A 12,849-nucleotide genomic window follows, 5' to 3' on the forward strand; every position below is an offset into this window, starting at 1 on the left:
GGCCCTGGGCTACTTTGAGAGTCTGGGTTGCCATACCCAGACTGCCATCACTGCCAAACAATAGCAGTGATGCTAAGTGAGGTCCAGACTAGTTACCTCCCAAAGAGTTCTATTTCCTACACTTGGAGTTCTTTTCTGACCTCAGAAACCTCCAGCCTCTTAATCTGACTACGTTTGGATGAACAGCTCAGAGAAGGAGGCTGAAGCAGCACATAATCAAGCAATGATTACAGTCCTGTATGTGTGGAATCTGGAGAAGGCAATGGCACCCACTCCAGTGTTCTTGCCTGGAGAGTCCCAGGGACGGGGGAGCCTGGTGGGCTGCCGTCTATGGGGTCGCACAGAGTCGGACACGACTGAAGCAATTTAGCAGCAGCAGCAGCAGCAGCATGTGTGAAATCACCTACGAGGTGGCTATCACAGAGGAGGGCATTGTCACGGGAATTTGGGGGGACAAATGAATCCCCTCCCACTAACATGATAGTCTTAGGAACTGCTATTTTACCAAAGATTGTGCTTTCATTTAGTTGGTTTAGAAATAAAGAAAATGATGCTCTTTATAAAAGTAGTTACAGCCTTTGGATCTGTTTGGTCTATAGATTGTTGTTGTTTAGTCGCTAAGCGGTGTCAGACTCTTTTGTGACTTCACGGACTCTTTGCCAGGTTCCTCTGACCATGGGATTTTCCAGGCAAGAATACTAGAGTGGGTTGCCATTTCCTTCTCTAGGGGATCTTCCTGATCCAGGAATCAAACTCACATCACTTGTGTCTCCTGCATTGGCAAGCGGATTCTTTACCACTGAGCCACCTGGGAAGCGCTTATAGGTCTATAGATACATAAATTTTAAAATAGCACTAATTAACCTGGAAAAGTGAATAGTAAGGGTGGCTTTCCATCTACTCATTGTCATAGGATTTTCAAACTTACAAAATTCGCTTTCTAGAATTTTCCTTGAAATATGCAAAATTTAGCTAAACCATGATTAACCGTTACTATTTCTATGAATACGATAGCAACTTATCATAATCATGTGTGCTAAGTTGCTTCAGTCGTGTCCGACTATTTGCGACCCTATGGACTGTAGCCTGCTAGGCTCCTCTGTCCATGGGATTGATTCTCCAGGCGAGAATACTGGAGTGGGTTGCCATGCTCTCCTCCAGGGGATCTTCCCCACCCAGGGATTGAACCTGAGTCTCCTGTGTCTCCTGCATTGGCAGGTGGATTCTTTACCTCCAGCGCCACCTGGGAAGCATGGGCTTTCCCAGTTCCTATAGCTTGTATTCAAAATTCAGTTCTCTTCCCATTGAGAACTTAAACCAGTCCTTACCCCCCAGTTCTCCATTCCTACGGCTTGAGTTCACTTCTGAAAGTAAACTACCTCCATGCAAACACAAGTCTCAAAAAGCTCTTTTTTAGAAAGAAGAAAATAGGGCTAAGACATTTCCTACATTTTTTCAAACTGCCCCACCCCACCCCCACTGGCCTCCCCCATACCCTTCATTTAGCAGTTCAATTTCAGTCTTTTACAATTTTTCTTAATTCTGACATCCTGTATGGCTTACAACCGTCTTATTTAGTCCAGATTTTTAGCCTAGTTTTCTTTTTCAAGCCTAGTGTACTGATGCCTCCAATCCTTTCAAATCCATAGCTATAAAAATGCCTCAATTCTCCTCTGAATTCAAATGCCCATTAATTTCAGTGGATTTAGCCCAGGATAAGGTGAGGATAGCATTGTGTCTTTAATTAGGCACTTTTCAAATCTCCTGTGGTATGTAGAGTTTGAATTACTAAATTATGCCAAAAGCATTTCATGTGAGGGGGGTGTGAAGATTAAGAAGTCGTGGTTTCTAAACCGCTTTAAAAATCTAGATATGCAAGGTCTTTTGCAAACGTACGGCAATGCCTCTAGTAACAGACGTTGCCTCAGCCCACAGAATAAATTCTCTTTGGGGAAAATGTCTTGGCCCACTAAGCCTGGAGAGGGTAAACATGCTGCAGTAACTCCACACTGTGATAGCACAGGCTTCGGCAACCCGTTCATTCACCCATTCAAAGACACTCATTGGATACTTACGTCAGTGACTCAACTAGCACCTGCAGAGCAAAGACATCAATCACCTCCAGGTTGCTCAGATACCAGTATGTGTATATGCATGTATTTGACGGGGTTGACCAGTACACAATCACTACATATCTTAAGGAGGAAGCAAAGTGCTAGGAAGATTTAGAAAAAAGAAAGTGCTAACTGGAAGATTCAGAAAGGCGTCACAGAAGAGGTGATCTTTGGATGAAGCTTGAAGGGAAAGCAGAATCTTATTTAATATATTTTAAAATTTTGCAATACGTTTTGTGGTTGTCCAGTCACTCAGTCACATCCGACTCTTTGCGACCCCATGGACTGCAGCACACCAGACTTCCCTGTCCTTCACCGTCTCCCAGAGATTGCCAAACTCATGTCCATTAAGTCGGTGATGCCATCCAACCATCTCATCCTCTGTCGTCCCCTACTCCTCCTGCCTTCAATCTTTCCCATCATCAGGGTCTTTTCCAATGAGTCAGTTCTTTGTATCAGGTGGCCAAAGTATTAGACTTATGGGTTTGGCGGGGGTGGGAATCACAGAGAAATGCCCTTGTTATCACACTATGTCAGGGAGTACCCAAAATCCACAGAACATCATAGCCAAGAAATAAGTTTAGATATATACGCAGTTAAAAGAATATTAGAGCATTGTCATGTATTTCTCACTTGGTTCCCCCTCCCCCATTCTTAACATCTTGCATTCCCACAGAACACTTGTTAAAAGTAAAACCAACATCGATGCATTACTATTAACTATACTCCACCCCTTGGGAGTGTCACCAGTTTTCCCATGAATGTTCTTTTGCCGTTTCAGGATCCATTTGAGGAAACCACATTGCGTTTGGTTGTCATGGCTCCTCAGACTTCTCTGGTCTATGAAAGTTTCTCAGTCTTTGGTTGTCTTCATGACCTTGACAGTCTTGAGCAGTGGCCACGTAACCCAAAGCATGTCCCCCAATCTGGATTTGTGTGATGTTTTTCTCATGGTCAGACTAGACTATGGGTTTGGGGGGAATCACAGAGAAGTGCCTTTGTTATCACACTATGTCAGGGAGTACCCGATATCCACAAGACATCGCAGCCAAGAAGAAGAATTTTAATGAGGGAACTTGACCCACCAGTGAAAAGGGTCTATGTGAGCAAGGTGTGTTTGCGGACTTGTGAGCAGTCCAGGTGGGCTGACGGGTAGAGTACTCACAAGGGAGCAGAGGGAGATAAGGTGAGCATTGCACTAACCGCTTTTAAAAGATTTTGTGGAAACTAACTTTTTCAAAGCTTAGGACTTTGTGGTAAAGTGCTTGGGTGGATATTGTAGCCCCCATTATTAAAAGGTAAGAAAACTGAGGCTCAAGCATTTAAGAGGATCGCAGAAGGCTTCATGAACAGTGGCAGAGGCAGGCCTTAGGCACCATTCTGTTTCCCACCCCAGGGTTCTTTGTTCTTCATCTTGGTCTCTGTGCCCGGGAAAGGCCCATGGGTTAACTGTTGGGAGTGATGAAACAGTATATATGAGTCTGACGAATCTATCAGGGCTGGACCCCCATGTGAAGGTAAAAGTGAGAGTGTTAGTTGCTCAGTCATGTCCGACTCTTTGTCACCACATGGACTGTAGACCACGAGGCTCCTCTGCCCCTGGGATTCTCTGGGCAAGGATCCTACAGTAGTTAGCCACTCCCTTCTCCAGGGGATCTTCCCAACCCACAGGTGAACCCAGGTCTCCTGCTCTGCATGCAGATTTGTGCAGATTTGTTACCGTCTGAGCCCTCAGGGAAGCCCCCCAGCCCGCATGCTGTAGCCCATTGTCCGTCTACACTCTGCTCACGAAAGCAGAGAAAAGTCAGCTCTTCCTTTTGAAGAGATGAAAGCTCTTCCATGAAGATCTGAGGAAGTCTCCTGTCTGCTACTTTGTCTGGTGTTTGCTGCAGTATCCATGCAGAAAGGGAATGTGCCACCGAGGTTCTAAGGGTGGAGAATCTACCATGTAGTTCCTACTGGCAAATGTTCATCCATGCGTTCCATGAATGATCAGGGAAATAGAAGGAGCACAGCGGTCTTTTGGCTGCTGGAAGTTAACTGTTGGTCTTGGTTGACTCAGGTACAGATTGAGGGGACAATGTGAAAGACCAGAGGAGTCTCTCTTCCTTTCTTTTCCACTAAACTGTGGGACTGGCCCCTTAATATGTCAGTTGCTGCTGCTGCTGCTAAGTCGCTTCAGTTGTGTCCAACTCTGTGCAACCCCATAGACGGCAGCTCAACAGGATCCCCTGTCCCTGGGATTCTTCAGGCAAGAACACTGGAGTGAGTTGCCATTTCCTTCTCCAATGCATGAAAGTAAAAAGTGAAAGTGAAGTCGCTCAGTCGTGTCCAACTCTTTGCGACCCCATGGACTGCAGCCCACTAGGCTCCTCCATCCGTGGGATTTTCCAGGCAAGAGTACTGGAGTGGGGTGCCATCACTTTCTCCATAATATGTCAGAAAGGGAGCTAAATTTGACTAATAGAAAGTTTCCTTATCCCACCTTTTTTAGATTTAACATTTACTTCTTTATTTCACAAAGATGTATCATGTACTCACCATGAATCTGGATTTGTTAGGCAACAGAAATGTAAGATAAACAATATTAATAAGTCTTCTTGCTTTCAAGAAGCTCACCACCAGGGAAAAGAGTAAGAAGAAAACTTAGTGGGAAAGAGAGTAATTAACTATCTGGGCTTCATAGAAGAGGTGATGCTGGAACTGGGTCTTGTAGGACTGTAAGGGGTGGAAACCAGCACATGCAAAATCATGGTAGAGAGCAGCAGCACAGCACGCCTGTGGGAAGTGGGAGTCGTTTGGTATTGCTGGAGCATAACCCGAGGTGTTGGGAACACAGCTTCTGCTCCAAGCCTCCATCCAGAGCCATCCTCTGGGGGTGAGGGTGGGCAGAGACCTCCAAAAAAGAGCTCTCTGGCATTTTACCTTCTATGATACTGTCCTTTAGACAGCCGGCTCTTTGGGATTTTTGCCTGACTTCCCATTATTGCAACTCCATCTTGGAAGTACATAGCCGTAATGCCTAATCCCTTAAAATGTGTTGAAAGCATAACAGCATTTGGTCTGTGATCAGCAACAGACTCTCTTGCAACTAATTTTTATGCAGCTCAAGATTGAGTGGAAACATCCCACTGTACTTAATACAGGGTTCCTGTAAAACTGCAGGGTTTTGGGGGGGTGGGGAGATTATCTGTTGATCTTTGATATTCACTTGTTCACAGAGCTCTGTCATTATACTGTGTCACATGGCTCCGTTATAGTTTCCAAAGCCATTAAATGCTAAAGAAAACAGGATTTTTCCAGCTCTGATCTCATTATATGTACAAATTCCAAGAGCAGCCTCCCAGAAAATAAAAGTTTTTATACAACAGAGTGGATGTGTTCATGAAAGATATATTGTTTATTTTCTTGGCACAGAGTTAACTCTAAAATAAGATTACTTAATTGAAGAAAACATTTCCTGACATGCTGAGAAGCAACATTTGAACCAAATCTCCTCTCTCTTAGATTAAGTCTAGGGTGGATATGTTCTAGGCTATTTAATCCATGTGAATCTCAAACAAAATCATTTTAACTACTGAAGCATTTAGTTGGTAAGGCAAAATGTAACTCAATACTGTAGGCAACAGCTTGTAATCAATTATGATTTTTAGTTGGGGAAGTTCCTGGGGTTTATTGTTACAGTAGTAGTTTATTTATTTATTTATTGGCACAAAAATTTTCTTAAATCTGGAAGCATTCAGTTCAATTTTTCATTGCACGGGCTGCTTCTGGCTTTGGTTTGCAGGGTAACTCAGCTCATTTTTAGTGGTTCTGTTTGCTATTTTTAGGACTTTGGGAGCAGCATCATAGTATATAATATTACCTATTATATACTACACTATAGTTATATCTAGCATGATATATAGTTTGTATATTTATTATATAGCAACTATAACATATAACATTATATATTATTTTATAGTAACATATAATATTATATATTATACATAGTCATATTCGCACTATTAAAACTAGTCTGTATATGTATGGTTGAGGCAGCTAGTTGTTCACTAAAATGCCTTTTCCCTTTGGGCACATGGCTGCCTACTAGAACAGATTTATGATCATACTTGAAGTTAGGTAAGGTCATGTTCTCATCTGCAGAATGTGAACAGAAGTACTGGTTGCCTCTTTAAGGGCCAGGCTTTCCATGTGAAATATACTTCCTTCATACCCACCTCCCCCTTTTCTTAGATTTTTGTTTTTTTGATGTGGACCATTTTAAAAGTCTTTATTGAATTTGTTTCAACATTGCTTTGGGGTGTTTTGTTTTTTTTTTCTTTTGACCTTGACGCATGTGGGATCTTAGCTGCCTGACTAGGGATCGAACCCCCACCTCCTGCATTGGAATGTGAAGTCTTAACCACTGGACCACCAGGGAAGTCCCCCCCATACCCTTCTCCTGGAGTTTGGATGTGGAGACTCAGCTTTGCCCAGCTGGTAAAGACAATGCCCTAGGATGGTGGTACAACACAGTGAAAGGAACTTGGGTCCCTGCATGTTCGTATGGAGCAGAGCTGTGCTGCCCATCTGGATTGCTCACCTTTGAACTGAGAGGGAAATAAACTCCCCAATTTTTTAAGCCATTGCATCAATCAGGGTTCATTCGGAGAAGCAAAAGCACAAGGAAATATAATGTGATCAGGGATCTGTTACAGAGATTTTTATCTTAAGCAATTGGGGTAGCTGGTGGAAGTTTCTGTTAGACTGGCTCTGTGACTGACGCTAGAAATCAAAGTCTGCGGGGCGGGCAGTGGGGAGGGAAGGTGGGGCAAAACCGGGTAGAGCAAGAATAAAGCGGAACCCATCAGCACCGGCTGGAGTTGCGGCTGTTTCTGCCCTGGATGGTACGAGCGTCTTCAGAAGAAGCTGAATCCTTCATCATAGCCCCAACACACACCGGCTCAGGAGTCAGAGAAGCCGAAGGCACATCCGGAAGAAGGAGGAGTAGCTCAGGCCGGACTCCCACATCACACCATCAGGGTGAACCAGGAGATTAGTCACAGCAGCTGCCGCTTCTCTTCGGCCTTCCAAATCTCACGTGAGAATCTCTCTTGTGATGCATTCTAACTGGAAACATACAGGGAGTAACATTCTGGGAAATAGAATTCAGCCTAGCTACGCTGACACATGACAAAGCCACCACAGTCAACCCTTGTCAGCTTACATTATACACGGTTGTTTAAACCATATTTTATCTCCAAAACCATGATACAGTTGTGCTTCAGCCAGATGGGATGCAACCATCACACATACAACCAAAAAACACAGTGACTCTTTCCCCAGAAGAGGATACAAAGTCAGTTTTTTTGATTTTTGATGTTAATTTTTCTTCTAACTGATTCACAATCTCTATGCTTTGAATATTTGTATAAAGCTAGTTACTATATAAAACCTTTTGGGTTAGGTGATATGGAGATTAGAAGGGAAAGAAAACAAAAATTGTTGGTTAATATATATATTATATATAAACATATAAATATTAAAATGAGAAAGAAACTCTGACCGTCCTCATTTACCCAATGGTCATATGATCATTGCTGGCATACAGCATTCCTTTCTTCTGCCACCCATTCCATTTACCCTAAGCAAGCACTTCAGTTGCTTATGGTTCCTTTCCTGGTGGGAGGACTCAAATATTCATTCCTCAAGGGTCTGGGTTATTTGTGATCCTGCCTCAATTGGGTTGTTGTAGTTTTCCTTTAATTCTAGGAAATAGAGATAGTAAGAGGTGGCCCAGAGAATCTCCTGTACTCCAGATCTATTGTTCCTTAGCCCTATTGTGTAGTAATTCCAGTTTCCCCATGATTATCAGGGTCAATCCCCAGAGCCAGTACCAGATCCTCTTCTCTGCTCATTGATTCATTGACATGAACAGTGTGCAGGTGGCAATCTCAGCTTCCAGTTCAGTGGAATTATTGCTGTATCCCTTGGTGGAAGCATTTTCCACCATTAGTGCCTTTTGAAGCTAACATTTTTAAACCAGCAGAGTCAGTTGCAGGGATGAGAATAAAAAATGTTGCTATGTTGCTAGTGAATCACTAGGGGGTAATTAGTGATAAGAGTCAGCTCCGTGTCCTCCCCTTGATTCCCACACCCATAAGTCCAGGCTATAGGAGAAAACCCACCATATACTGGACATCAGTTTGATGCATATCAGATCAGATCAGATCAGTCACTCAGTCGTGTCCGACTCTTTGCGACCCCATGAATAGCAGCACGCCAGGCCTCCCTGTCCATCACCAACTTCCGGAGTTCACTCAGACTCACGTCCATGGAGTCAGTGATGCCATCCAGCCATCTCATCCTCTGTCGTCCCCTTCTCCTCTTGCCCCCAATCCCTCCCAGCATCAGAGTCTTTTCCAATGAGACAACTCTTCGCATGAGGTGGCCAAAGTACTGGAGTTTCAGCTTTAGCATCATTCCTTCCAAAGAAATCCCAGGGCTGATCTCCTTCACAATGGACTGGTTGGATCTCCTTGCAGTCCAAGGGACTCTCAAGAGTCTTCTCCAACACCACAGTTCAAAAGCATCAATTCTTCGGCGTTCAGCCTTCTTCACAGTCCAACTCTCACATGCATACATGACCACAGGAAAAACCATAGCCTTGACTAGACGAACCTTTGTTGGCAAAGTGATGTCTCTGCTTTTGAATATGCTATCTAGGTTGGTCATAACTTTCCTTCCAAGGAGTAAGCATCTTTTAATTTCATGGCTGCAGTCACCATCTGCAGTGATTTTGGAGCCCAGAAAAATAAAGTCTGACACTGTTTCCACTGTTTCCCCATCTATATCCCATGAAGTCATGGGACCGGATGCCATGATCTTCGTTTGGAGGACATTGCCCCAGCCCTGCAAGGCATTGTCACCTAGCTGGCACTCAAATGAGTTTTCAAAAGGCTATTCCACTATTATATCAAGTCAGCTGCTTTAAGATAATGGGGAGCATGAATTTTACCGGCATGGACCCACTATTGCAACTTCTTTGCTGTAAAATGAATTCCTTTCAGAAACAATGCTGTTTTTAGAATACCATGATAGTGGATAGGCATTCTATAAGTCTAAACGGATAATTGTTTAGGTAGAAACATGGCAGACAAGGAAGGCAAGAATTGAAAGCCTCCATTCCAGTAAGAACAAAGTTCTGCTCCTTTTATTTTGAAAATAATCCAATATAATAAATTTGTCACCAAGCGGCTGGCTAATCCCCCGGGGAATGTGCCATATTAGGAATGCAAAGCCTATTGGGAGTTTGGGCACTCAGGAGTGGCTGTAGCCAGATCAGCCTAGACTGGAAGTTCATGTTGCTGAGTCCCTGCATAACCTTTATCCCTACCACGGCCACTTTGTTCATGAGCCCGTTGGGCAAAGCCAAGAGTAGATAGAGAAGGATGCTGATTGATTTCCACAGAAGGGTCTGCCTCTCCCCCTGGGCATCTTTCTGTAAACATTCACGTGAGACACAAATGCCTCACCCTCCATGCCCATTCAGAGAAGTTATCCACATATGTTTCCTTGTCCTTGACTCCAATTTTTAATCATGTTCTGTCCAAGTCCCTGACCATTCAGTTGCACCGTTAGCCACAACCCATGAATCACTGTGATCATACATCTCTCCTTCCAGCTATAGCAGGTGGTACTCGCTGAGCTGTTAACCTAGGAGAGCTAACTTTGGCTATTTCCAAAGGATTTCGCCACACTCCTGGGAAAGTCTTAGCGAAAAGTGGTTTCCAGCTTGCCTTGGTTCATAACACTGATCTTGGATACTGCAGCACTTACATACGCACTGTAACACAGTCTTATACATGGTAGTGCCATGGATGGATAACCTGGACCGTGCTACTGCTGAGCCCGTCAGAAAGCAGCCTGATGCAGAAGAAGTTCACGCATCTGCCCAGCAGCTGAGATTGCTTAGCACGTGACCACTTCCATCCAACAAGACTGTATGGATCAGCTACTATGTACCCAGTTCCTATTCCACAGTAACCTTTTTATGCCATTGTTGAGCTAAGCTAATTTTAAGGACCCATGACATTAATTACATAACATTACATTTATTTCTTGTTCAGGTTAAGCTCATGTGTATATCCAAGCCTGGAGTCGTAACTACTGCCTCAGAAGTGCTCAAAGGGGAAAAAAGGAATTTATTGTTTCCTACTAATTAAATATATAGATTGCTGAAGCGATACACTATTGAGCTCTGGGAGGTTAAAGCCCATTTCTGACATTAGTCTTTTTTTTTACACGAAGGGATTGGTTCTATATTTATCTATTTATGGCTGCGCTGGGTCCTCATTGCTGTGTGCAGGCTTTTTCTAATTGCCAGGATCAGGGGCCACTCTCTAGCTGTGGTGTGTGGGCTTCTCCTGGTGGCTTCTCTTGTTGCAGAGCGCGGACTCTAGATGCTCAGGCTCAGCAGTTGTGGCACATGGGCTCAGTTGCGCTGTGGCATGTGAGATCTTCCCAGATCAGGGATCAAACCAGCATCCCCTGCTTTGCAAGGGGGATTCTTAACCGCTGGACCACTAGGGAAGCTCCTGACATGGGTCTTACTCAGCACTCTCGAGCTTTCTTTGGTGTTCTGCACATGACAGAGCTTTATAAACAATCACTGAGAGAATGAATGAGTTGTTCACCAAGCTCATGTCAGAAATTTTCTGAGATACCTCAAGGAGCTGAACTCTGGGCCCAGAGGTAGTATGAAAGAAAAATGAAAGTATTAGTCACTCAGTTGTTTCTGACTCTTTGCGACCCCATAGGACTGTAGCCTGCCAGGTTCCTCTGCCCATGGAATTCTCCAGGTAAGAATACTGGAGTGGGTAGCCATTCCCTTTTCCAGGGGATCATCCTAACCCAGGGATTGAACCTGGTCTCCTGCCTTGCAGGCGGATTCATTACCATTTGAGCCACCAGGGAAGCCCCAGAAGAAGTACAGGGTAGTAGAAAAGCTCTGGGCCAAGGCCAGGGCAGCTGAGTTCCAGCTTTAGCTTTGCCACTGCTGGCTGTGTGACCTTGAGCAAGGCACGGATCCCTTTTGGACCTTATTTTTGGTCTGAGGACATTGGAGAGTTGAATAGCAACTATGAGAGGACGCTGATTTGTTTAGACAGCGTTCCAAAAGACTGAATGCGGATGCCTTTGGGGCACACATTCTCTGGTTTTCTGAAGCCACCACCCATTCCTACCCTTGGTGCATTTTTATTCCCAGTCTGGCCCCTGGAGCCGTTTTGAGTTCGTATCTTCTGAAATCCTAGACCCCAGCTCTGATATTCTCTGAGTTCATGCTACTGGAGTCTAAGTGCCCTATGGGCAGGAGTTTGAGCCTGTTTTGATCACCACTGAATGCCAATCCTAGTATGTTGTCTGGAATCTGACAGATGCTTTAGAAGTGTTTGATGAATGAGTGAATGCATGCGTGAGAATGAAGCAGACGCATGTCGAAAGGGAGGTGGGGGGGACCGCCTTGGGAGATGTGTCCCTCCAGTTTGGATGTTTGTTTTGCCTATGATGGAGTAGGAAGGCCTCTGGTCTTCTCTAACTCCTAAGCTTGTCCGGGAGGTCTCAGGTTGAGTGTGATGAACAGAAATAACATCTCTGCGAAAAAGCATCCAACATCAAATAATACGAGTTGGTTTAAATATTGACTGGCACTGCTCGCAAGCTTTCCTAAGAAAACCGGTCATGTCCCGAGCCTTGTCCCGGATGCCTCTGCCTGAGCTTCTTGCCTGTATCCTGACCTGTATCCTGACCAAGTCAGTGCTGCCTGACTGCTGGGTCCACTTGAAGAACTTCCTGTGAGCTTCCTATTGCATGTTTTGAAAAATTCCTTTCTGAGAGTTCAACCCCACAGCACTGCTGTTAACACTTAATAAAAAAAATTTTTTTCTGATAGCTCTTAAACTTTAACATCAGATTATAATACACATCAGCAGAAAATTCCACACAGGTCTTCCTTGCTAAGCAGAAGTGAGTTCCCTAAACTCATCAGCTTTGGGGAGAGTAAAAACCCAGCTCACTTTCATAGCACCTGGGGAGAAACTCTAGTAAAACAACTTCCGGTCCTTCAGAAACAGCCCTGGCAGTTAGAAGATTAAAATGTCTCTTAGGCAAAAGAACAAGTTGGAGTTAGAGGCTTGAGACTTAAAGAAATCATTTAAAATTAGGAGTGAATGCTGAATTACTCCTAAGCATGTATGCTATTTTCTTACATTTTCCTTGCTCTGATGATATGTGGCACATATCTTTAACTGGTGAGTTAAAAATGTAAATAACTTGACAAATTTTGTTTAACAAATCCAGACTAATATTGATTTAGATTCCTGAAGAGAAAAACTTGAGTTCAGACCGCACAGAGAGAGGACAAAGCAAAACCTAAGAATTCTTCTGGCCTTTTAAAATTGAAGACAGCAATAATGACCATGGCCTGGAAACGGAAGGTCTCAGTCTGTGCTCCAGACCCCTCTGGTGGAGTAGCATTTCATTTATAATTTGGAGGCACAGGTGGCATCTAATCTTGGCTGACAGAGCTGGGGATGAGCAGAGCAGTCCTTTCTGAGAGTAGGTGGTGGAGGCTGTAAGAGAAAATTTCTGTGAACACGGAGGAAACCCTCTTTTCCTCTACGTTGTTGGTTTTCACAGGAAATATCCCAGCCAGAGTTTTTGGGTTTTTTTTTTCACTTGTCATTTTTAGGTG

The sequence above is a fragment of the Bos taurus genome, chromosome 20 (genome assembly GCF_002263795.3).
Source record: "Bos taurus isolate L1 Dominette 01449 registration number 42190680 breed Hereford chromosome 20, ARS-UCD2.0, whole genome shotgun sequence".
Lineage (NCBI taxonomy): Eukaryota > Metazoa > Chordata > Mammalia > Artiodactyla > Bovidae > Bos > Bos taurus.